The following is a 26257-nucleotide window of genomic DNA, read 5'->3' as shown; positions in this document are numbered from 1 at the left end:
CCTGTCCCAGCCAGGCAGCGCTGTCTGTGTCCTCCTGCCTGTGTGGTGGTGGCTGGGCTGCTGAGGGCTCCCAGGTGTGTCTTCCTCCAGCTCTATAAGCAGCCCCCAGGCTTGATCCGCCTTGTTCCTGACAGCCGGCTGCTCTGGTGCTTCCCCAGAGCTCCAAATTGGAGCAGGTTTATCTGAGGGGGGTGAGAATGCCAGGATGTGCCAGGACCGGAGCCCTGGGGTTTTCAAGGAAGAAACCATCAATCCCCTTTTCCAGGAGATCCCAACCCTCTGAATAACACCTGGGATAGAGATCAGCAGAATGGCTGGAGTACTTAAGACTGGAATGCTGGGAATAAAATCTGGTCTTTAATGAACCCCATTTCCTGATGGGAAATAATCCAGGAATTCAGTTCCTGGAACTGGAAAAAGAAGGAAACGTTTTTTTGGGAGATGCCGTAGGTGCTCCTGGACAGCGGTTTCCCTAATCCATCCTTCCTTGATTGAGGAATGGAAGTTTGTGGGATGAGCCAGGATTAACAGACCCCTCCCTCAGGTGTGTGATCCAGGATTTTTCTGCTTTTTCCCAGCCCAGGTTAGCCATGTGCAGCATTCCAGAGGGATGGAGCTATCATGTTTGTAATCCATGATTTTCCCATTTTTTCCCCAGTTGTTCCCAGTCCAGGTGAGCCGTGTGCAGCCTTCCAAATGGATTGGTTCAATCCAGGAAGGATTTTATTTCCCATGGGAATAAACCCGGGCTCCAAAACACTCCCAGAATGGCAAAATCCTGATTTTAGCAGCTTTTTCCAGCTTCACATTGCAGGAATTCATGGATCTGCTGGATAGTGGATGCTCATCCCGAATATTCTGCCCATTTGTCTAGGAACACTCCCATGATGGTGCTGATGTAAGTTGTGCTGATTCAGTCTTCTGAGATTTTCGGGGATGTTTTTTCTTTGTGATTTCAGGGGTCTGGGAGAGGCGGGGGGGGCGGGGGGAAGACAGAATCCGGATCTGGAAAAATACCAGAAAATGCTGGGAATGAGGAAATGTCAGTGGAAACAAGTACAAAGGAACCGGGAAAAAAGAATTTTTAAGAAAGGAAAAAAGGATAACATTCCAACCAAATGCACTGGATGTGTATGGATGCTGAAAGCTGGCAGGGAGCACAGAGCCTGTGTGAAACTAAGTCACACAGGCTTCTCACTCTGGCCTGGGAAAGCATAAGAAGGAATCCCAACAGTCCTTGGTAAAGAACACCAATTGGCAGGTGTTGTTTAGTCAAGGGCTGGTGTTCCACTTAAGCAATGAAGGTGAAGTGTACCTTTAATGAGCAATGGGAGTTTTACCTCTCAGACCTTCTCGAACATGTGTATAAAAGAAGATTAAGAATAATAAACTTTGCTCTCTTGGACAATGCAGCTAAGGGAATCAGTGTCGTACTCCTCGCCATTCCTAATACAGTGTGAGAGAAAAGAATAACTTGGAAGTGGAATAGGAGAAATTCCATCACAACAGGTTACCAAGGCCTGGGAGGGCCCAGATTTTTCATTTTATTTGGGAAATATTTTGGTGTTTATCAATGTTACTGGATTTTGTTTTTTTCCAGGAAAATCCCACAGTTTCTTTCTGATGGGACTTGCAATTGCCTCCTGTTCTTGTAGTTCTGATTTTGCCCATCCTCATTCCCAAAAGTTTGTTGAAACTTCTGTAAAATGATGAAAATGATGATGGACTGTGGCCTTTTTTCTTTCTCCTTACTTGTGATGCTATTGCAGTGAAAAGAAGAAAAAACATTGATAAAAAATGGGGAAAAAAAGATAAAATGATCAGCATTTTACCATGTATCAGTGCCTGGCTATTTGTTTTAAAGCTTTGTTTGGCTAATGTTCTTTTGGCTATAAAATAGAATTATATGAAGCCCTGAGGAGGTTTAAAAAATAAGAGAAAAAAAGTAAATGAAAATTTAAAATTTGGCTTCTTTTTCACAGGAGCAATCCTTTTAGGCTACAAAAGTGTCGTGGCTTTAAAGCAGTAACTGTAAAAACTAGAAAACTTACTTATTTCTTGCTGTGAGATAGCGATTAGAACAAGAGCAAAACAGGCTTAAAACTTAAAAGGAATAAAGTAAGTTTATTAACAAAACTACAAGAATAAGAAAAACAAAATAAAACCTCCAGAAAACCCCTTTTTCCCTCACTACTCAACCATTCTCTTGTTTACCTGATAACATAGAGACAAAAAACTTTGGAACTTTGGTGTTTAAAACAGTCCCAATTCCTGATAGAGTATTTTCCTCAGTCTTTGTAGAGAAACAGAAGTCTTCTTCTGCTAATCTATGGAGTTTTCTCCGGGGCAGGCCCAGCCCAGCCCCTGCCTGGGCCACATGGGCTGGGCAGGGAACGGGAAGCCAGCTAAAGCTCTGTTACCTTTCACAGCCAGGAAACAAAGAGACAAAGAAATTCCCAGACTTAGGTCTTAAGGTGGTGTTCACAGGTTGATCTCACTTTTCAATGGTTAAAACTGCTGTCAGTTCTTAGAAATGGCCAGCTGTTGGCTAGGAGACAAACTCCCATCAGCCTCCAGCGGTTTGAATTTCCTTAGGTGTTTCTCTTTGTTTTCTTAAATGCCAATCTATCACAGGGGCTGGGGGGGATCACGAGAAATCCATGCTTGGGAAAAAACAATGCATACAATAGAACAATGTAAGTTTAATAATTAATATGTAAGTTGTATAACGATAGAGTATAAAAACATGTTCAACTCAAAACCAAGAGGGGTCAGATTTGGGTATGTGTACCCCTGACACCCAGATCTCTTAATAAAGCACCTTCATTTAATCATTCTGTGATTATGTGTGTTCCTGAACGCTAACATTTTGACGACCCCAGATGGGACCTTGTGAGTGCTGCTGAGCGAATTCTTGACCCGATCACGCTCCAGCCATTACCGAGGGATTCTTGGAGACCCCATCAGCTGCGACTGTCTCTGCTGCTCACAATTCCCCCAGGAAAGAAAGGTAAGGTGCTTTACTGTGGGGGCTGGGAAACCAGCTGATTCAGAGATCCTGGCTCTCCCTTGGAGGCAAGGCACTTTGTCTCAGAGAGAGAAAAGTGTTACTCCTAGAAATTTTTGCGTTGGTTATGTTAAACTGTTCACTCCATTGGTGTTCTCCCCTGCCATCCCACCCTGATACATGTATGCCAGTTTCCCCCCGCCCCTCTCCTCCCCTATAAATACCCCAGTTTTTCCCCTGTTCGGGAGAGTGGCTGTCACTGGCTCCCTTCGCCGAGGGCCCTGCTTTAATAAAGGCTAGTTCTCTGCAGAACGCCACGCAGCGCTCTAGTCTCTCTCTTCGTGTTGCCTGCACGCTGCTGCTGAACTGAGCTGAGCTGAAATCACTCGCTGGGAAGAGAACATGCCCGTGCCCCCGGGCAGTCCGACTGCAGACCGCTTCTTCCGGGTCGTCGTGGCACCCCTGCCACCTCTGCCGCCGCGGCACTTTACCTGGTCTGGTTGCCTGCCAGTAAGACACAGCAAAAGCTGCGCTTGGTTGGGCTAAAGGAATTCCTGTGGGTATTGCCTAGGCGCCGTCCATCAGACGACTGCGATAGCGTCGCAGATCCAGCATTTGTGGTATATTATAGTTATAATATGGAGAGACTTAAAGGGATTTTGGGCAGCAATGCTCCCATACCGGGTACTTCTCCTTTGGGTGCTTATTAGCACATTGGAAACAAGGTAACTTTGGGGAAGAATTATATAAGACTAAGATAATTTCCGTGAGATCTCCCCACGGAAAAAGACCCCAGCGACCCCGTCTCTTCTGTTGGTAGCTATAACCCCATCTTCTCTCTCTTTACTTTGTTCTCTTTATCTCTTCCCCTCTCTCTTCCTCTACTCTCTCGTAATAACCCTTGTTGTCACTAAAATAAAGGTACATTATTGTTGTTGTGATTTAAACTGAAATCCCTTTGTGTTCTTTTTGCACTCTGAGATCAAATGAACTTCTCGTGACTCCCACTCACGTTAGCGAATCATGACATTTAAACTGGCATCACGGACAGGATTTCTGACAGACAGAAGGGGCTGCAGGTTTGTTGTGCAGTCTGTATTAGGGGAAAGACATTTTGTTCCAGCCGCACCTAGCCCGACACTCCCAAAAGAGTGAGCGGTGTCTGGAAAGCAAGGGGGGCAACTTGAATTTCCTGCAAACTGCACACGCCAAGGTGAAAAGCACCCCACACTCACTTGAGGGCTCTGTCTGCAGAATTTCGCAAAAGATCTCTTAGTGCAAAAGGGCGGGACTGTTTTTGTTGTTGTTGTGTGTATGGATTTTGACTGCTTGGTGTAGCAAAGAGACAACCAGAATTTTAAACTGAAGGAGTGCCTCCCAAGCAGATTTGGTCTTTTCAGCCATACAGGGAAGCAAAAAGTTGTGTGTGTGTGTGTATAATTTGATACCTCCCTGTAGTGGTTTATCCCTTTGTAACAATGACTGAAAACGGCAGTGCAGAAGTTAAAGCTGCATTTTATGCTCTGTTAGCAAAACACAATGCCAGACCTTCTCCGGGAGAGGAAAAGTTGGTGCTTAATAATTGGTTTAATTTGAAAAATGTGATTGATAGAGTATGTTCTTTACAACATGAAACAGAATTTAAACTGGGCAAAAATAAATCTATACTCTGCTCAGTGTTGGGAGCTTGTCTTACAGCAGTTATAGAAACTCACTTTAAGTGAAGAAGTGAGGAAAGAACTATAATAGACTCCCTCCAAAATGTAGTTAAAATTTTTGCAAAAAAAATTGGATGAAAAAAGGAGTAAGATCAATCGGTTGTGGGTAGCCCTTCATGATAAAAATTCAAAAAATGATGACTTGCTAAAAGAAACAAGAGAGGGAAACCCCTCTCATTAATCAAATTTACCCTCAAAAGGAGCTAACTTGGATAAAATTGTGGAACAGTGGCGTCCTAGTTTGAAACCTCTAATTAAAACAGAATATAAGTATAACAATGATAAGGATCCTGATCTGTATATAACCACAAAATATAAGAAATAAAGAAAAAAAAAAGAGAAAAAAACGAGTACGGGTGTCTCCCTCACGAGTCAGAATATATATTCCGAGTGTCTCACTGGAGGTGATCAAATTCGATTGAGAGAACGGGAATCCAGTGGGTACTGGAGACATGGAGTCTTCTTAACAACAGGACACAGATGTAACCCGTGGTCCCTAAATCAGCACGCAGCTCATTCGGCAGAGGGGCTTAACCCCTTGGAAATGGGGGACCCTGTAGCTATAGTTGGTACCCCCAACCAACTACTGGAAAACATTCACAGTGCTGCCTGCTTGCAAATGATACACAAAAGAAAATTAATTGCTGGTTATGAATCACCAATGTTGTTACCTGTGAAAACTGAAATTATGACCTCTTGAATTCAAGGCCTTACAGAATCACTTAAGCCTACAACAATTTTTCTCAAAAAAAACCCCAAAAACCTTAACAGCTATAACCCCTGTGGATAGACTAGACAGATTTCTTGGAAATCTGACTGATCGACCGGGTTCCACTGATCCTGGGTTTACTTCCTTCACCACCCCCTCTCAGCCGACAGGTTCACAATTGCGTTCTCCTGTTAGGAACCATAAAATTTGGACATGGAGCGAAGTTGCAAAAGAGCTAATTAATTACTGTAGAAATTATGAACCTGTAAAAATCCCAGAAGAAAAAGAGAAAGCAAAGGGTGTTAGATACGTTGGTTCTCTTAACGAAAACCCAGAAAAGAGAAAACAAATCTCTAACCACAGTACTGGTGGTCACTACGGATAAAGAAGAGGGTCCCCAGAAACATAAAGGGTGGCTAATCACTTAAAAGTTGAGTAAAGTAGTTTCTAATTAACACTGTCCCAAGTTCATTGTATCGAATGCCCCACTGTATAACCCAGCACACCTCCACAGGCTCTGGGCTGTGAGCCAAAGCAGTCTCCTTCTCAGCTTCTGGGAGTGGAGCCCAAACAGCCTCAGAATCAGGGAAACTGGTAACTCTGCCTCTCATGGGTGAGCAGAGAGGTGGAGGTTGGTTGTATTTAAAATAACAAAACTGGAGACGTACTGATTTTAGCAATGGTGGGTCCTAAATGTGCACCTATTAATTCTGTAGTTAACACTAGAGCCCAAATTTCTGTGTTGACCAATACCAACTGGTACAGGATTTGAGAGCAATAAATGGAATAACTAAAGATATTTACCCAGTGGTAGCTAATCCTTGCACATTGTTAACATCTGTAAAAGAGAAATAGAAATGGTTTACTGTAATTGATTTAAAAGATGCCTTTTTCTGCATACCCCTTGACAAATATATATGATAAAAATATATGAGATAAATATTTGAGGCAAATATATGAGATAACATAGTTAATGTATCTCAATTTTTCTGCATACCCTTGACAAAGAAAGTAGGAAACTGTTTGTCTTTGAGTAGGAAAATCCAGAAAATGGAAGGAAAACTCAGCTCACCTGGACACAACTCCCACAAGGATACAATAACAGTCCAACCCTATTTGGAAGCTAGCTAGCTAAGGAGCTGGAGATTTGGACTGAGAATGGGCAAGTACCAAGAGAACAATACCTGCTGTTACAGTATGTTGATGATATACTGACAACTACAGAAGAGAAAACAACCTGCATAAAGGTAACAATTGAAATTTTAAATCAGCTGGGAATGGGAGGATATAAGGTGTCTAAAGAAAAGGCACAAATTGCCCAGCAGACTGTGATTTACCTGAGATGTGAAATCTCACAAGGGCAATGTAAGCTGGGTACTAATCATATTCAAGCTATTTGTGCTATTCCAGAACCCCAGAACCTGCATGAGCTACAAGCTTCCTTGGGATGACAGGGTGGTGCCACCTGTGGATCATGGACTATGGACTAATTGCAAAACCCCTGTATAAAGCCCAGAAGATGCAGCCGTTTACATGGAGCAAACCACAGAAGGAGGCCTTCCTCAAACTGAAGGAGTCATTGACAACTGCTCCGGCATTAGGATTGCCTGATTTATCCAAAGATATTCAGCTGTTTGGCGATGAAAGACTACACCTAGCACTGGGAGTGCTGACCCAACCTTTGGGAAGCTGGAAAAGGCCGGTAGGCTACTTCTCCATACAACATGACAACGAGAGTGCTGGATGGCCTTCATGCCTGCGGGCAGTTGCAGCCACCGTGATGCTGATACAAGAGGCTAGGAAACTCACGATGGGTAGAGACATAGATGTCTATGTGCCACACATGGTGACCACTGTTTTAGAACAAAAGGGGGGCCATTGGCTATCTCCAAGCAGGATGATGAAATTCCAGGTAATCCTGACTGAGCAGGATGATGTCACACGAAAGACAACTAACCTTTTGAATCCAGCTTTGTTCCTAGGTACCACAACTGAAGAAGGCCCATTGGAACATGATTGTGTGGAAGTGATAGAACACACCTGTTCAGCTAGAGCAGATTTGAAAGACGTCCCACTGGAACAGGCAGACTGGGAGCTGTTTACAGATGGAAGCAGTTTTGTGGAGAACGGGACCAGATACGCTGGATATGAGGTAACAACAACTGGTGCAGTGGTGGAGGCAAAGGCCTTGCCAGCAAACACATCTGCCCAACGAGCAGAACTGGTTGCTTTAACCAGAGCATTAGAGCTGAGTGAAGGGAAGAAAGTAAATATATGGACTAATTCAAAATATGCTTTTGGAGTGGTGCATGTACACAGGGCCCTGTGGAAAGAAAGAGGACTGCTGTCTTCTCAAGACACACATATTAAACATCACGATGCAGTCCTGCAATTAATAAAAGCAGTATAAAAGCCTGAGCAAGTAGCAATCATACACTGTAAAGCTCACCAATCAGGTAGCTCCAAAATTCATGAGGGAAATCGGAAAGCAGACTGGACAGCCCAACAAGCTGCTCAGGAAGTGCAAACTGCAATGGCATTGATACCTTTAAAAACTCATGTATCTCAATTCAATTTACCTCCAGAACCAAAATATTCAATAGAAGATGAGAAATTGGGATGCTCACTGACTGCACAGAAGAATTCAGAAGGGTGGTATGTGACTACACAGGGATAATTAGTGGTACCTCCCTTGATAATGGGAGAAGTTCTACAAATTAAACATAACGAATGTCATTGGGGTGCAGAGGCATTGGTGAAATTGTTAAAACCAAATTTAATTTCAATACGGATGTTAACAATGGCAAAATCAGTAATGTCAAAATGTGAAATTTGCTTAAAAAAACAATCCAGTGGCTAGACAGCAGGCACAATTAGGAAGAATTTGGGTAGGAGCAGAACCAGGAGATTATTGGCAAGTAGATTTTGTAGAATTACCAAGAACTCGAGGATACAAATATCTATTGGTAGGGGTTGAACACATTTTTGGGATGGCCAGAAGCTCTTCCCTGTCACACAAATCAAGCAAAGGAGACAGTCAAGTGGTTACTGCAAGAAATCATTCCAAGATTTGGGGTGCCTCTAGGAATATCATCAGATAGGGGCCCACATTTCACAGCCACAGTAGTGAGGGAGGTGAGTCGGTTGCTGGGAATAGCTTGGGATCTCCACACACCATGGAGACCCCAATCCAGTGGACAGGTAGAGAGGATGAATCAGACCTTGAAGAAGCAAATCAGCAAAATATGCCAAGAGGCTAAACTGCAGTGGCCACAAGCTCTACCAATAGCACTGCTGAGGATTCGGATAAAGCCTAGAAGCGGGATGTCAGTCAGTCCTTATGAGATATTGTATGGGAAACCATAGGAATCCCCTGAACCTAATCCAAATGTACATGTTACAGGGAAGCAAGAGGTGTATAATTATGTTCTGTCTCTTGGAAAAGCTCGAGCTCGACTTTGGAGCACCCTTGTGTGGAATAGGCCGCTGACTCTTGAGAATCCAGTTCGTGACATCCACCCGGGAGATGAAGTGTACGTTAAAAGTTGGAATGAAGAACCATTAAAAGAAAGGTGGAATGGACCCTATCAGGTACTGTTAACTACCTTTACAGCAGTCAAAGTAGCTGGACTGGATCCCTGGATACATTACACCAGAGTGAAGAAGGTTTCCCCTGCACTGTGGACTGCGCAAACTGTAGGACCAACAAAGCTGCAGATAAAGCGGGTTTGATCGTTTCAAATATCTAGGTCGCTAGTGACTGTAATGGTGATTATTTGATGGCCTTTAGTGCTATCGTTTGGAATCAATGTTACCTTGGGATGGGAAATGCAAAAGGATCAGCTGACAACTGTTCATTTTAGAATGAAGAGGGATGTGGGGGTGCAGCCAGAAACACAAGTGATAAAAGTCTCTAATACTATCCAGGCAGAAAATGTGATCATTGGATTAATTAAAGATTTTGCCTACATGCAAAACACCAGCAAAATAACTGCCTGTCTGCCAGTACCAAAGGCAGCAGGAGACCCAATAAGTTGGGGAATTATAACATCAAAATTACCTGAAATACAAAAGAATAAAAGTGAGAATGTGAGCTGTGTATTGCAAATACATTACAAGTACCAAAATAAGACAGTGTTTGAAAATGCTGTGAAGGCAAAGTATTAATCTTTATGGGATTGTCATGAAAATGGAGGAAAGTATGAACCAAAACTAGGCTGGTATGGGAGATGAGGAAATTATGGATGGTGTTATGAAAAGATATAAAAGGTTATTAAAGAAAAGATTCCAGTGTCACAATGGAAGTGTAAAGGACAGGAAGTTAAAGATCGGGCTGAAGCTTGAGAGTGCATGGTCAGTCAGTGTGCTTCAGAAATTCCAATATATGGCAGATACCCATTGGTGCATTAAGTGGGAAGGCTTTGAAAATGAAACAGATCCAGGGATATGGAACACTGCAAGCAGTAACAGAATGGAGGCAGACAAAGTGAATTGGTGGGTATGTAACAAAACTTATGACTGTACTGATAATGATGAAGAAATAAAACAAATGCTACCACTAGTGGTAACTCTGAGAATTGGATGTGCCTGCAGAGGAATCAAACATAAACAAGGTGAAATAAATTACAAGATAGGACAAGTGATCCAAAAGGTAGTATGGAGCAGAAGTACAGTTCAGAGTCCAGGCCAATTTGTATGGGCAGCAAGCGATGGCACCTGGACAACACATTTGCCTGTAAGTGGAAAAGTAAAAGAGATTACTTTAGGCCTCCCCATCTTATGCCCAATTTGGAAAAGGTCCCCATTTTAAGAAGAACATGAACTCCTGCAAATAAGGACGAGACAAGAAGTTCAGGAAAACAAAATTGAAGATGAAGAAAGATGGCAAGAACCCTCCAGTAGTATAAAATTTGAGTGAGCTCTGGAATCCTTGTTTGGTCCAATAGAAAATTATAATAATAGAAAGATGTTGTACAAACTTAAAGGTCAGGTAGAAAGACTGGCAAGAGTTACCAAAGAGGGATTTAGAGAGCTAAATGTACAATTACAAGCCACGACTAAAATGACCCTGCAAAACAGATTGGCTTTAGATATGTTATTGTTGAAAGAACACGAAGTATGGGGGTACATAAAAGGACAAATTGATCACTGCTGCATCCACATCCCAAATGAAACTGCAGATGTAGAACACGACATTAATCAATTAAAACCAATAGAACAAGAAGCACAGAAAGAGCGGGAAGATCTGACCACAAGTTAGATAAAATTTTTGAAGGGTTGGGATGGAATGTGAGCTCATGGATCAAATCTATTCTTGAGAGTCTGATAATCCTACTGATTGTGTTCTTAGCAATCTGGTTAACCTATGCAGTTCTGAAAGGAGAGATAAAGAAAAGAGTATCTTGGAACCAGAAAATAATAAAGGCACTGACACGGGACAGAGATCCACATCCACATTTGTCATCTCCAAGTCCTCCAGAGTGTAACAACGCTTATGAAAACTGTAGATTCGAAAATGAACATCAAGTATAAACTCAGAGGAAAAAGACTCTATATAGTGAAAGCATTACATTAATTCTAGTAAAGTGAAATACTTTCAAAGGGGAGAAATACGTTACTATGGGGTTAAATGTTTCTGAAAATGTTTCTTAAAACCATTAAGAAGTAGGCCGCAAGAATGTCTGGTATTGGGGATGGTCTAGCAAGCTGAAATGTTTACGGTAACGGGAACTGGTACTTGGGGATTCCAGGATACCCACCCAGAGATAAGACTTGTACATGTTCATACAAGGATGAGCCAACTCTCATGAAGCAATATTGATAAAGCTAATCAAGCAATATTAATGAAGCAATACTGATAAGGTTGTTATAGTGATTACTGCTACAGCTGAAATTGTAGAAATATGTGCACTTTGGACAAAGACGATGGAGCTAGATTTGGGTTGCTGATACCCCTAGTTCCCGTGCGCTTCAATAAAGCACCTGCATATAATCAATCTGTGATTATGTGTGTTCCTGAACGCTGACATCAGCATCTCCCTTCACCCAGGACAGCTCCCACCAGAGACCCTCCCCTGATTTAATTCCCAATCCAGGAGCTACAACAAGCATGGGTGAAGTTATGGGGGCTGGCAGGGAAATGTCACTGTAAGATCTTGCTGCACTTGGCTCTTGGCCCCTTCTCAAGAGCTTTGCCTTCAAGGGCAGGAACATCTTTTCCTTGCTGGCAACTGCAATTCCAGACTCTTGGAGTGTGTGCCATGCAGGACCACACAGACTGGGATCCATGGACTGGGATCGCAAAGACTGGGATTGCACAGACCGGGACCGTATGGATCAGCACCAGAGATTGGGATCACATGGACCGGGACCACATGGACCAGGATGGCTGCACAGGAACGATGCAAACCGAGGCGGTCCCGCCCCGCCCAGGGCTCTCTCCCAGTTCCTTCCCAGTTCCCTCCCAGTCCCTCCCAGCCCTCCCCAGTCTCACCCGGGGGTACGGCCAAAACTGCCCGGAGTGAACGCGGTGGTCCCGGAGCGATCCCAGAGCTGATTCCGGTCCCGGTGTCGATCTCTGTCCCGGAGCTGTGGTGGTCCCAGTGTCGGTCCCAGAGCGCTCCCAGTCCCAGTCTTTGTCTCGATCTCACTCTCAGTCCCAGTCTCGGTCTCGGTCCCAGAGCGGTGCCAGTCTCAGTGCCGGTGCCAGTGCTGGTTTCAGTCCTGGTCTCAGTCTTGGCCTCGGAGCAGTTCCTGTCCCAGTGTCAGTGCTGGTCCTGGAGCCATCCCGGTGCTGATCCCAGTGCTGGTCCTGGAGTGATCCCAGGGCTGATCCCGGTTCTGGTCTCAGTCTCAGTCTTGGAGCAGTTCCAGGGCACTCCTGGAGACGATTCCGGTCCCGGTGTCGATCTCAATAACGGAGCAGTGCCGGTCCTGGTCTCAGTCCCGGTCCCGAAGTGGTGCCAGTCTCGGTGCTGGTGCTGGATTCAGTCCCAGTCTCAGGCCCGGTCTAGGTCTCAGTCTCGCTCCCAGTCCCGGTGCCGGTCGAACCGAGCCCTTTTTGGGTGATTTTAGGTCCCTTTTGGGCGTTTCAGGCCAGTTTGGGTGATGTTGGGGCCCTTTGGGTGATTTGAGGCAAAACCAGCGACCTTCAGGGTGGATCTTGCACACATTTGGGAGATTCAAGGGTGATTTTAGGCCATTTGGAGTGGGTTTGACAAGAGTTTCGGCATTTTTATGCCCTTTTGGATGCAATTTGGACACCTTGAGATGATTTTAACACCATTTGGTTGATGCTAGGCCAAACCATGCGGATTTAGGGCGGAGTTTAGGTCCCTTTGGGTGGTTTTGATTTTCACCTTTGTTTAGGGAAATTTAATCACTTTTAAACCTTTTTTCTTCCAGTTTTATTAATCAAAAGCTTCATAACAATTACCCGAAATGTTCGCAAAATAGTACACAATTCCAGAAAAATCCCACAAAATTCCACAAACATCCCAACAAACTCCCGAAATCTTCCCCAAACCCTAATAAATTCCAGAAACATCCCACAAAATCTTTACAAATTTCCACACAATTTAGGAAAAACCCCTCAAAATTCTGCAAATTTCATCCATATCCCACAAAATTCCAGAAAAATTCCACAAAATTCCACCAATATCCCAACAAATTCTCAAAATCTTCTCAAAACCCCACCAAATTCCAAAAACATCCCACAAAATCTTTACAAATTTCAACGCAATCTAGAAAAATCCACCAAAATTATTCAAGTCTCCTCAATATCCCACAAAATCTCCACAAAATACAAGAATAATCCCTGAAAGTTCCCTAAATCTTCCCAAAACCCTACCAAATTCCAGAAACATCCCACAAAATCGCCTCTAATTTGCACACAATCTAAGAAAAATCTTTCAGAATTCTTCAAGTCTCCTCAATATCCCACAAAATTCCAGAAAAATCTTTACAAAATTCAAGAAAAAAATCCCTCAAAATTCCCTCAATCTTCTCAAAAGCCTACAAAATTCCAGCAGCATCCCATGAAATCTTTACAAATTACCACACAATCTAAAAAAAATACCTCAAACTTCTACATATCTAATCCAAGTCCTTCAAAATTCCACAAAACTCCACAAAATTCCCTAACTTTTCTCAAACCCCTACCAAATTCCAGAAACATCCCACAAAATCTTTACAAATTCCAGAAACAATCTAAGAAAAATCCCTTAAAGTTGTTCATGTCTCCTCAAAGTCCTTCAAAATTCAGGAAACATCCCACAAAATCCCACAAACATCCCACAAAATTCCTGAAATCTTCTCAAAACTCTACGAAATTCCAGAAAGATTCCATAAAATCTCCTCCACTTTGCACACAATCTAAGAAACATCTTTCAAAATTCTTCAAGTCTCAACAAAATCCCTCAAAATTCCAGAAACATTTCACAAAATTACAGAAAAATCCCACAAAATTACACAAACATCCCAACAAACTCCGTAAATCATCTCAAAACCCTACCAAATTCCAGAAACATCCCACAAAATCTTTACAAACTTCCACGTAATCTAGGAAAAATCCCTCAAAATTATTCAAGTCTCCTCAATATCCCACAAAATCTCCACAAAATTCAAGAAAAATCTTTCAAAATTCCATAAATCTTCTCAAAACCCTACAAAATTCTAGAAACATCCCACAAAATCTTTTACAAATTTCCACGTAATCTAGGAAAAATCCCTCAAAATTCTTCACGTCTCCTCAATATCCCACAAAATCACACAAAATTCCACAAAATTTTTAAAAAATCCCTTAAAATTCCCTAAATCTTCTCAAAACCCCACAAAATTCCACAAACATCCCAACAAACACACTAAATATCCTCAAAAGCCTACAAAATTAGAGAAACATCCCACAAAATCTTTACAAATTACCACACAATTTAAGACAAATACCTCAAAATTCTTCATGTCTTCTCCAAGTCCTTCAAAATTCCACAAACATCCCACAAAATTCCCTCAATCTTCTCAAAACCCTACCAAATTCCAGAAACAGCCCACAAAATCTCTTCCAATTTGCGCACAATCTAAGAAAAATCTTACAAATATCTTCAAGTCTCGTCAAAATCCCTCAAAATTCCACAAACATCCCACAAAATTCCAGAAACAAAACCACAAAATTCCACAAACATCCCAACAAACTCCATAAATCTTCACAAAACCCTACCAAATTCCAGAAAAAACAGCAAAAATCTTTTCAAATTTCCACGCAATCTAGGAAAAATCCCACAAAATTCTTCAAATCTCCTCAATATACCACAAAATTCTACAAAAATCTTTACAAAAATAAAAAAAATTCCACAAAATTCCCTAAATGTTCTCAAAACCCTAGCAAATTCCAGAAACCTCCCACAAAATCTTTACAAATTACCACACAATCTAAGAAAAATACCTCAAAATTCTTCAAGTCTCTTCAAAGTCCTTCAAAATTCCGGAAACAGCCCACAAAATTCCACAAACATCCCACAAAATTCCACAAAAATTCCCACAAACATTCCAGAAAATTCCCACAAAATTCCGGAAACAGCCCACAAAATTCCCTCAATCTTCTCAAAACCCTACCAAATTCCAGAAACATGCCACAAAATCTCCTCCAATTTGCACACAATCATAGAAAAATCTTCCAAATATCTTAAAGTCTTGTCAAAATCCCTCAAAATTCCAGAAACAAAACCACAAAATTCCCAGAAACATCCCAACAAACGCCCTAAATCTTCTCAAAACCCTACCAAATTCCAAAAACAAAACCAAAAATCTTTACAAATTACCACACAATCTAAGAAAAATACCTCAAAATTCTTCATGTCTCCTAAAAGTCCTTCAAAATTCCGAAAACAGCCCACAAAATTCCACAAACATCCCACAAAATTCCCTAAATCTTCTCAAAACCCTACCAAATTCCAGAAACATCCCACAAAATCTCCTCCAAATTACCACACAATCTAAGAAAAATCTTTCGAAAGTCTTCAAGACTCGTCCAAATCCCTCAAAATTCCAGAAACAAAACCACAAAATTCCACAAATATCCCAACAAACTCCCGAAATCTTCTCAAAAGCCTACAAAATTCCAGCAACATCCCAAAAAATCTTTACAAATTACCACACAATCTAAGAAAAATACCTCAAACTTCTACATGTCTAATCCAAGTCCTTCAAAATTTCAGAAACATCCCACAAAATTCCCTAACTTTTCTCAAACCCCTACCAAATTCCAGCAACATCCCACAGAATCTTTACAAATTACCACACAATCTAAGAAAAATACCTCAAAATTCTTCATGTCTCCTCAAAGTCCTTCAAAATTTTGGAAACAACCCACAAAATTCCACAGAAGTCCACAAAAATGGAGAAAAAATCCCTCAAAATTCACTCAATCTTCTCAAAACCCTACCAAATTCCAGAAACAGCCCACAAAATCTCTTCCAATTTGCGCACAATCTAAGAGAAATCTTACAAATATCTTCAAGTCTCGTCAAAATCCCTCAAAATTCCAGAAACAAAACCACAAAATTCCACAAACATCCCAACACTCCCTAAATCTTCTCAAAAGCCTACCAAATTCCAAAAACATCCCACAAAATCTCTTCCAATTTGCGCACAATCTAAGAAAAATCTTACAAATATCTTCAAGTCTCGTCAAAATCCCTCAAAATTCCACAAACATCCCACAAAATTCCAGAAACAAAACCACAAAATTCCACAAACATCCCAACAAACTCCATAAATCTTCACAAAACCCTACCAAATTCCAGAAAAAACACAAAAATCTTTACAAATTATCACACAATCTAGGAAAAATCCCTCAAAATTCTTCAAGTCTCCTCAATATCCCACAAAATTCTACAAAAATCTTTACAAAAATAAAAAAATTCCCACAAAATTCCAGAAATCTTCTCAAAACCCTACCAAGTCCCAGAAACATCCCACAAAATCTTTACAAATTACCACACAATCTAAGAAAAATAACTCAAAATTCTTCAAGTCTCCTCAATATCCCAGAAAATTCTACAAAAATTCCACAAAATTCCAGAAAAATCCCACAAAATTCCACAAACATCCCACAAAATTCCCTAAATCTTTTCAAAACCAAACCAAATTCCAGAAACATCAAACAAAATGTCTACCAATTTGCAAACAAAGAAAACTCTTTCAAATATCTTCAAGACTCGTCCAAATCCCTCAAAATTCCAGAAACAAAAACCACAACATCCCAACAAACTCCCTAAATCTTCTCAAAACGCTAACAAATTCCAGAAACAACCCACAAAATTCCACAAAAATCCATAAAATTCCAGAAAAACTCTAACAAATTCTCTAAATCTTCCCAAAACCCTACCAAATTCCAAAAACATCCCACAAAATCTCCACCAATTTGCAAACAATCTAAGAAAAATCTTTCAAATATCTTCAAGTCTTGTCAAAATCCCTCAAAATTCCACAAAATTCTCACAAAATTCCAGAAACAAAACCACAAAAATCTTTACAAATTACCAAACAATCTAGGAAAAATCCCTCAAAATTCTTCATGTCTCCTCAATATCCCATAAAATTCCACAAACATTCCACACAATTCCACAAAATTCCCACAAAATTCCAGAAAAATCCAGCAGAATTCCACAAACATCCCTGTCTTAGTTTAGGGCAAATTAGGAAGGAAAACTCTAAATGGGGATTTCCCCAGGGAAATGCTTTTCTTTACTAACTGGTCCGGGAAAAGAAAAAAATTCTTTAGAGAGAAGTGGAAAAAGCTGTTTATTTAACAGAAATTGAGTAATATTAAATAATAAAACTTCTTGCTGTTCGATGGGATGGCAAGTCTAGGAAGAAAAGTTCTTTTCATGTGGTATAGCTCGGCTCGCTCAGGTTTTTATCAGTCTCTCCGGCACTGGAAAGTGCCGAGGCCCAGGCCCCAGTGGGCCACAGGCGTGAGCTCTTGGGGTTTGGCTGGGTGTTCAGTCCAGAGCAGGCTTGCACAGATCTAAGAAAATTGGGAAAAAAACAAACAAAGGTCCAGGGAACTCTTCTGCTTCAGCTAGCTAAAATTAACTAAAAGCCAGAGAGAAGCTCTGTCCCGCTGTCTGTCCGTGCTGCAGACACTACAGTTCAGGAGCGGGATGTGTGGGAGTGATGTTTTTTCTTAACACAAACTGCGCGCTTCTTCTTCCCCCTCTCTTGCTCTCAAAGCCAGTCTTAAAGGTGCAGAACTTAATATATAACATAAACTAGACGATTGGGGATACCAGTATCATAAAGTTACTCCAGGACATTCCACCCCTTATCTCCATATCGTCAACTTATTATTAAAATTAATATATATATATTTTAACCTTACAACACATACATTATATACAGACAAGGGCATTTATTCATGATTTTCACTTAACTATCAGATCTCTCTGAGGTACACATTGTGTTGTTCTATCTTTTTGCATTATCTACTATGTTCAACCCGGTCCTTGAGCAAAAACAACTCTACGAATGGGTTTGTCTGTACTTGAAGCAGAATTGATCTAAACTGTCTTTCTTAACAAACTTCTGAGATGTACTGCTGGGACTTTGTCTTTGTCTACTTTATGCAGGGGCTCGGATTGGGCTGGGCCTGCTCGATTGGTGGAACTTCGGGTATTAACTATTCAGGTGGCTTTTGCTAGATGCTGTTCTCAATTTTTGAAAGATCTCTCACCTAACGCTTTCAAGGTAGTCTTTAACAGTCTATTGTACTTCTCTACTTTTCTCGCAGCAGGTGCATGGTAGGGGATATGGTACACTTACTCAATGCCATGTTCTCTAGCTCAGCTGTTTATAAGGTTATTCTTGAAATGAGTCTCATTGTTTGACTCAGTCTTTTCAGGGGTGCTATGCCTCCAAAGGACTTGTTTTTTGAGTCCTAGGATGGTGTTCTGGGCAGTGGCATGAGGCACAGGGTAGGTTTTCAACCATCCAGTGGTGGCTTTTACCATTGGGAGCACGTAGTGTTTGCTTTGGCGGGTTTGGGGCAGTGTGATGTAGTCAATCTGCTAGGCTTCTTCATATCTATATTTGGACTACCGCTCTCTGTACCATAGCGGCTTTAACTTCTTGGCTTGTTTGATCGTGGCACACGTCTCACAGTCATGGATAACCTGGGAAATACTGTCCATGGTTAGATCTACTCTTCGGTCTCGTGCTCATTTATAGGTGGCATCTCTACTTTGATGGCCTGAGGCATTATGGGCCCATCGAGCTAGGAACAACTCTCTCTTGTGTTGCCAATCTAAGTCTATTTTTGACACTTTTATCTTTGCAGCCTCATTTACCTGCTCATTGTTTCGGTGCTCTTCATTAGCCTTATTCTTGGGGACATGGGCATCTATATGACGGACCTTCACAGACAGTTTCTCTACTCTGGTGGCGATGTCTTTCCACTCATCAGCAGCCCAGATTGGCTTTCTTCTGCGTTGCCAGTCGGCTCTTTTCTACTTTTCCAGCCATCCCCACAGAGCATTGGCTACCATCTATGAATCAGTGTAGAGGTAGAGTTTTGGCCACTTCTCTCTTTCAGCAATGTCCAGGGCTAGTTGAACAGCTTTGAGTTTAGCAAGTTGGCTTGATCCACCTTCTTTTTCAGTGGCTTCTGCGACTTGTCGTGTGGGGCTCTATACGGCTGCTTTCTACTTCCGGTTCATCTCTACGACACGACAGGAACTATCAGTGAACAGAGCATAGCGTGTTTCTTTTGCTGGCAGTTGGTTGTATGGTGGAGCTTCTTCAGCTCGTGTCACTTGTTCCTGCTTTTCTTCATTAATGAGACTAAAGTTTTCACTTTCCGGCTAGTTTGTAATTATCTCTAAAATCCCAGGGCGATTTGGGTTTCTTATACGGGCGCGCTGCGTGATGAGGGCGATCTACTTGCTCTATGTAGCGTCGGTGGCGTGGTGGGTAGAGGGAACCTTTGCTTTGAGCATCCACCCCAGCACTGGCAGTCGGGGTGCCAGGAGGAGTTGTGCTTCTGTGCTAATCACTTCTGAGGCGGCTTGAACTTCTTCATAGGCAGCTAAGATTTTCTTTTCTGTGGGAGTGTAGTTGGCTTCGGACTTTCTGTAGTTTCGGCTCCAGAATCCCAGTGGTCGGCCTCGAGTTTCTTCAGGCACTTTCTGCCAAAGGCTCTAGGACAGACCGTGGCTCCCGGCTGCAGAGTAGAGCACGTTCTTTACGTCTGGTCTTGTTCTGACTGGGCCAAGGGCTACTGCATGGGCGATCTCCTGTTTGATCTGAGCAAAGGCTTGTTGTTGTTTAGGGCCCCACTGGAAAGTGTTCTTTTTGCGGGTGACCAGGTAAAGAGGGCTCACAATCTGGCTGTACTCAGGAATGTGCATCTTTTAAAAACCTATGGTACTTAGGAAAGCTTGTGTTTCTTTCTTGTTGGCTGGTGGAGATATTGCTGTGATCGTGTTGATGACATCAGTAGGAATCTGACGCCGTCTATCTTGCCACTTTACCCCCAGGAACTGAATTTCACGAGCTGGTCTCTTAACTTTGCTCTTCTTGATGGCAAAACCGGCTTTCAGGAGAACCTGGATGATTTTCTCTCTTTTCTCAAAGACCTCTTCAGCTGTCTTTCCTTAAACAATGATGTTTTAAATGTACTGCAGATGTTCTGGAGCCTCACCTTTTTCTAGGGCAGCCTGGATCAGTCTATGGCAGATGGTGGGGCTGTGCTTCTACCCCTGGGGCAGTTGGTTCCAGGTGTACTGCACTCCCCTCCACGTGAAGGCAAACTGAGGCCTGCATTCTGCTGCCAGAGGAATGGAGAAAAATGCATTGGCAATGTCAATAGTGGTGTACCACTTCGCTGCCTTGGACTCCAGCTCGTACTGGAGCTCCAGCATGTCCGGCACGGCAGCGTTCAGAGGTGGAGTCACTTCATTCAATGCACGATAGTTTACAGTCAATCTCCATTCTTTTTCAGATTTACGCACAGGCCAGATGGGGCTGTTGAAGGGTGAGTGGGTTTTGCTGACTACCCCTTGGCTCTCCAGCTCTCGGATCATCTTGTGGACGGGAATCACAGCATCTCGAGTTGTTCTATATTGTCGGCGGTGCACCGTTGAGGTGGCAATTGGTACTCGCTGTTCTTCCACTTTTAGGAGTCTTACTGCAGATGGGTTCTCTGACAGTCCAGGCAAAGTGTTCAATTGCTTGATGCCCTCTGTCTCTACAGCTGCTATCTTAAATGCTCACTTAAGCTCCTTTGGGTTCTTAAAATACTCACTTCGGAGGTAGTTTATGCTCAAAATGCATGGGGCCTCTGGGCCAGTCACAATGGGGTGTTTCTTCCACTCATTCTCAGTCAGGCTCACATCAGCTTCCACTAAAGTAAAGTCTTGTGATCTCCCTGTCACACCAGCAATAGAAACAGATTCTGCCTCTACATATCTTGATGGGATTAGGGTGCACTGTGCACCAATGTCAACTAAGGCCTCATATTTTCGTGGTTCTGATGTGCCAGGCCAACAAATCCACACAGTCTAAAAGACACGGTTTTCCCTAGCCTCTACCTGGCTAGAGGCAGGGCTCCTCTAAGCCTGGTTATCTTTCTTTTCTTGGGTATATGTCTTGGAGGTTCTTTCAAGGGAGTTAGACATGTCATCATCATACTTGTTAGTTTGACTACAGGCTACTGGAGCGGCTTTCTTTTTGGTAGAGTATCTCCTCTGAGTCTTGCTGTCTTCCAATTCAAGCATCTGTTTTGCCAGAGCAGCAGTAGATTTTCCATCCCATCTTTTCATGTTTTTTCCACAGTCACATAGGAAAAACCACAGCTCAGCTCGAAGCTTTTTCTCTCTATCTGGGGAACTTCTGCGTTGAGTACCAGGGCTCCTGGTCTGTACTGCCGAGACTGGAAGAAGGTCTTCTCTGAGTTTCTTGAGATTCTCCTCTATTTTGTTTTGGAAGTTTTGCATATCTGTTCTCACAGTTGCAATTGTTGCTTGCATAGGGCCATGCACGGTATCTGCATATGCTCGAAGCTTCTTCGCCATATCTAGCACAGTCTCTTCTTGGTCATCCCGCTTCATTGTTGCTAAAGCAGAAGCGTATTCTTGTGGCCCAAGTCGAACAAGTTTTCGCCACATCACAGATGTACATGGCACCAAGTCTGGATTTCTAGTACTTAAGTCACTCACAAAGACAATCTCTACTATTGCCATTTTTTTCAAACGCTGAATGCCTTGTTCTATGGTTTTTTAACGAGTTTGCTGAATATAGAGATCGTCTGCACACAGATATCTTTGTGCCACGCTTCTTAGGACCCGTTCTCAGAGACTATAAGGGTCAGCCCCCCTCATCATCTCCTGGTCAATAACCGGATCGTGTGACAGGGACCCCAGATGTCTCGCTTCAGTGCCATCCAGAACTGTAGCTTCACCTGTAGCATCTCACAGACAGATTAACCAACTAATTATAGATTCATCAGCTCGTCGAGTGTAATCTTCTCTCAGGCCACGAAGGTCTTTCAGGGAGAAAGGTTCACCAGTGCTTTCTGATTTTTGATCAGTTGCTGGTCTTGAGGGTCTTTCTCCCGCATCACCATTATCATCATCTACTGGCTGATCGGTTTTGGTTTTGAATTTCATGCCTCTCGTGGCAGGAGCAACAGACACTGGCTTAGGTTCACTGTCTGGTTTGGCTGCTGGCTTGGCTGCAGCCTGAGTGACTGGGGTAGCTGCTGATTTATCTGCCTGCCCTACAGTATCTAGTAGCGTGCAATAAGCATACGCTAGGGCCCATCTTATTGCAATGATATTTTTCTTCTTAGAATCATCACAGCAATTCTCTTCCAGATATTTCCCTACTTCATCTGGGTTCTGAATTTGTTCACGTGAAAATTCTCAGGCTGGGGGATCAGAAAATTCTTTCAGAGTTCGGCCAATTCTCTCCCATTCTATACACTAATCAGGATTTCTCACACCTGAGTTTACTTCTGGGGCAGGGGTCTCGCTGGCTCCTCTGGATATCTCAGCCCTCACTCTAGAGAAGTTGCAGACCATATAGAGGAAGCTCAACAGCTGAACTACCAGGAAAGTGACCAGGAATGTGGTATCCTTAACACTCAGGGGAAACTGGATATTCTCAAAGAGGGACATAACAGATTCAAAGGAGAAGAAGGAAAGAAAAGGCTGAAAAGCCTCATCCCCTGGTCTTCCTCTAACAAACTGTGTGCAATTACCAATAAACTCCCAAAATGTGCTACTGGGACTGGGAGGCAGGGTCGGGCGAAGAAACCATAAACCAAACATACCTGACAGAAACTTCAGTAGTTCTATAAACTTCCTATAAATCATTATTACTGAGCCCAGCACAATAACTATTTTAATCCGTGCCCCTCTACTGTGAAAGAGGGCAAAGACAGGTATTAAAACCTCAAAAACTTTTAGGGACCAGGTCCACATGAAGGCCTCCACCCCAAGAGACATTATGTATTCAAACAACATGGCTACTGACTGCTTTATCCCAATACAGAATAAATACAACCAACACTCAGTACAGGTTTTTCGACTTTCTCTTGCCCCACGTTGGGCGCCAAAAAAACTGTATTTGTCTTAGTTTAGGGCAAATTAGGAAGGAAAACTCTAAATGGGGATTTCCCCAGGGAAATGCCCCTCCTTACTAACTGGTCCGGGAAAAGAAAAAAATTCTTTAGAGAGAAGTGGAAAAAGCTGTTTATTTAACAGAAATTGAGTATTATTAAATAATAAAACTTCTTGCTGTTCGATGGGATGGCAAGTCTAGGAAGAAAAGTCCTTTTCATGTGGTGTAGCTCGGCTCGCTCAGGTTCTTATCAGTCCCTCTGGCGCTGGAAAGTGCCGAGGCCCAGGCCCCAGTGGGCCACAGGCGTGAGCTCTTGGGGTTTGGCTGGGTGTTCAGTCCAGAGCAGGCTTGCACAGATCCAAGAAAATTGGGAAAAAAACAAACAAAGGTCCAGGGAACTCTTCTGCTTCAGCTAGCTAAAATTAACTAAAATCCAGAGAGAAGCTCTGTCCCGCTGTCTGTCCGTGCTGCAGACACCACAGTTCAGGAGCGGGATGTGTGGGAGTGATGTTTTTCCTTAACACAAACTGCGCGCTTCTTCTTCCCCCTCTCTTGCTCTCAAAGCCAGTCTTAGAGGTGCAGAACTTAATATATAACATAAACCAGACGAGTGGGGATACCAGTATCATAAAGTTAACCCAGGACAATCCCACAAAATTCTCTCAATCTTCTGAAAACCCTACCAAATTCCAGAAACAACCCACAAAATTCCACAAAAATCCATAAAATTCCAGAAAAACTCTATCCAATTCTCTAAATCTTCTGAAAACCCTACCAAAATTTCATAAACATCCCATAAAATCTCCTCCAATTTCCACGCAATCTGGGAAAAATCCCTCAAAATTCTTCAAATCTCCTCAATATCAAACAAAATTCCACAAACATCCCACAAAATTTCCTAAATCTTTTCAAAAAATTAGCAAATTCCAGAAACATCCCACAAAATCTCTTCCAATTTCCACACAATCTAAGAAAAATCCCTCAAAATTCTTCAAGTCCCCCAATATCTCACAAAATTCCACAAACATTCCACAAAAATGAAGAAAAAATCACACAAAATTCACTTAATCTTCTCAAAACCCTACCAAGTTCCAGAAACATCCCCAAAAAATCTTTACAAATTACTACACAATCCAAGAAAAATACCTCAAACTTCTTCATGTCTCCTCAATGTCCTTCAAAATTCCGGAAACAGCCCACAAAATTCCACAAAAATACATAAAATTCCAGAAAAACTCTACCAAATTCTCTAAATCTTTTCAAAACCCTACCAAATTCCCGAAACATCCCACAAAATCTATACAAATTACCAGACAATGTAAGAAAAATACATCAAACTTCCTCATGCCTCCTCAAAGTCCTACAAACTTGCAGAAAAATCGCAAAAACTTCCTGAAAAATCCCACAAAATTTCACGAAAATCCACAAAAATTAAGAAAAAGTCCTGCAAAATTCACTAAATCTTCCCAAAATCCTACAAAATCCCTGAAACATGCCCCAAAATCTCCTCCAATTTCCACAGAATCTAAGAAAAATCCCTGAAAATTCTTCAAGTCTCCTCAAAGTCCTTCAAAATTCTGGAAACATCCCACACAATTCCATAAAATTTCCATAAAATTCCAAAAACATCCCACAAAATTCCACAAATATCCCAGCAAACTCCCTAAATCTTCTCAAAACCCTAACAAATTCCAGAAACATCCCACAAAATTTTTACAAATTTTCAAGCAATCTAGGAAAAATCCCTCAAAATTCTTCAAGTCTCCTCAATATTCCACAAAATTCCACAAAATTCAAGAATAAAATCCCTCAAAATTCCCTAAATCTTCTCAAAACCCTACCAAATTCCAGAAACATCCCACAAAATTCTTCAAAAATCCATAAAATTCCAGAAATACCCTACCAAATTCCCAAAATCTTCTCAAAACCCTAACAAATTCCAGAAACATCCCACAAAATCTCTTCCAATTTCCACAAAATTCCACAAACATCCCACAAAATTCTAGAAAAATTTTCTCAAAACCATACCAAATTCCAGAAACTTCCCACAAAATCTTTACAAATTTCCAGACATCCTAGAAAAATACCTCAGTCGTCTTCATTTCTCCTCAAAGTCCTTCAAAATTCACGATAGTCCCACAAAATTCTTGAAATGCCCAAGAAAATTTACTCAAAATGCCACAAAATCTCCTCCAAAAAAATCCCACAAAATTGCTGAAAAATTTAAAAAAAAAACTTAAATCTTCTCAAAACCCTACCAAATTCCAGAAACATCCCACAAAATCTCCTCCAATTTGCACACAATCTAAGAAAAATCCCTCAAAAGTCTTCAAGTCTCCTCAATATCCCACAAAATTCCAGAAACATCCCACAAAATATCCTCAATATCCCACAAAATTCCACAAAAATTTCACAAAACTACACAAATATCTCACAAAATTCCAGTAAAATCTGATGAAATTGTTAGCGTTCAGGAATACACACAATCACAAATTATTATATGCAGGTGTTTTATTAAGAGATCTGGGTGTCAGGGGTACACATACCCAAATCTGACCCATCTTGGTTTTGAACATGTTTTATACTCTAGTGCTATATAACTTACATAATAATTATTAAACTTGCATTGTTCTATTGTGTGCATTGTTTTTAATCAACCAGGGATTTCTCATGATCCCCCCCAGTCCCCTAACATTTTTCCTCATGTTCTTTAAACAGTAATTATATCCAGTCATATCTAACAATCGTATCATGATCATCTACTGATTACACATCTGCAGTTTGACATGATCTTTAGCAAGTACAAGGCCTAACATTTCCCAGGGCCAACTTTTCCAAGGCCTTTCCAAACCTAATTTCCTTTCTAAGTCCCCGAATTTTCTAACATTTTGAGACCTTTTACTATCACTTACAGGACTTGTGCTCCAGAGACCTCACCAGCCTTGTTGCCCTTCTCTGGACACGCTCCAGCGCATCCATGGCCTTCCTAAATTGGGGGCCCAGAACTGGACACAGCACTCGAGGTGCTGCCCAAACAGTGCAGAATAGAGGGAAGGAATCCCTGCCCTGCTCCTGCTGGCCACACTGCTCCTGATCCAGGCCAGGAGCCATTGGCCTTCTTGGCCACCTGGGCACACTGCTGGCTCATGCCCAGCCTGCTGTCCATCAGTGCCCCAGGTCCCTTTCTGCCTGCCTGCTGTCCAGCCA

The 26257-nt window shown here is 42.0% G+C and overlaps 1 protein-coding gene and 1 long non-coding RNA gene across 2 annotated transcripts in view; one reads left to right on the top strand and one right to left on the bottom strand.

The window, feature by feature from the left end:
• LOC102108665 (uncharacterized) overlaps positions 1-26257 on the bottom strand; it is a 79607-nt gene that overhangs the window by 16603 nt on the left and 36747 nt on the right. The gene's annotated exons all lie outside the window — the stretch shown is intronic.
• LOC148184972 (uncharacterized) lies at positions 7038-9405 on the top strand. The gene is made up of 3 exons (XR_015771790.1): positions 7038-7136; positions 7405-7586; positions 8838-9405. It is a non-coding gene; the product is annotated as an uncharacterized LOC148184972 (long non-coding RNA).

Source organism: Pseudopodoces humilis, chromosome 2 (assembly GCF_049639895.1).
Source record: "Pseudopodoces humilis isolate 2021_Gansu_Grassland_sample_001 chromosome 2, ASM4963989v1, whole genome shotgun sequence".
NCBI classification, from domain to species: domain Eukaryota; kingdom Metazoa; phylum Chordata; class Aves; order Passeriformes; family Paridae; genus Pseudopodoces; species Pseudopodoces humilis.
This window is presented reverse-complemented; position numbering and strand designations above follow the sequence as displayed.